Below are 1,005 nucleotides of genomic sequence, written 5' to 3' on the forward strand. Positions count from 1 at the left end.
TACAGTTTTGTTTTTAATGCATGCAAAGTCTTCCTCACCGAGGAATACATCTTTTGATCATAGAAGCAACAAAGAAAATGATGTTTCATCAGCTTTGATAAGGCACTCGCTTTAGACGCCTAAAGACAATTTCTGTAAATATTTTCTATACATGAGATCCTTTGATTCTTATGAAAATATGATTTGTAACATTTTAGAAACTCGATGTTAACAAACTTGGTATTAAGTGTTCTAAAGATGAAACTGATGTTTCAGGAAAGCTTTGTAACGCCTTTATTTGTCCTTTTCATACCTCTGTAATATGGGAATATATACTGATGACTGCTTTTCAACTTAGAAATTTAAATGTAAATGTTATGCATCACAATAAAGTTTTTACATTTTTCTATTTTTCTATGTTTCATTCTAAAAATGCACACACGTTTCACAAGCAAGAACACAAACATACTGATTTTGATATTTTAATACAAATTCAGTGCAATGAAATGTAGCACATTATAAAACAAGCGTACCGAACCGTAAATGTGGATATTTTTTTTTATTATAATCTAAAGGTCTTTCACACATTGAGGTACCATTTGTTGTAATGTCTCCCAAAACAAGGGGTTCACCTACAGCTTCATTGTGCTTAACACAATTAAGATATTTGTAGTATAAAAAAAGGACATAATATTGTACAGGACTAAGACATAAAACAAGGTTCATAATTTCACCTCAATTATTAAAACTTAATATATAAAATGATGATGAGTTCTTAAAAGAAAAATGGTAGATTTATTTAAAATCAGAAGTTTATTTTTTGGTTACACTTTACAGGAGCAAAAAACCCCTCTGCTCTCTTTGGGGTCCAGATGACTCCAACCACATATTTATATGCGATTCCTTCCATGACAAATGTGGACAAAGGTGGACAGGATTTTATGTCTGCCATGGACATTAGTGAAACTTAAAAATCAAAGATAAAAAAAAGTTCAGCGCACTGTCTTGTGGGGTCCAGATGACCCC

Source organism: Oryzias melastigma, linkage group LG3 (assembly GCF_002922805.2).
Source record: "Oryzias melastigma strain HK-1 linkage group LG3, ASM292280v2, whole genome shotgun sequence".
Lineage (NCBI taxonomy): Eukaryota > Metazoa > Chordata > Actinopteri > Beloniformes > Adrianichthyidae > Oryzias > Oryzias melastigma.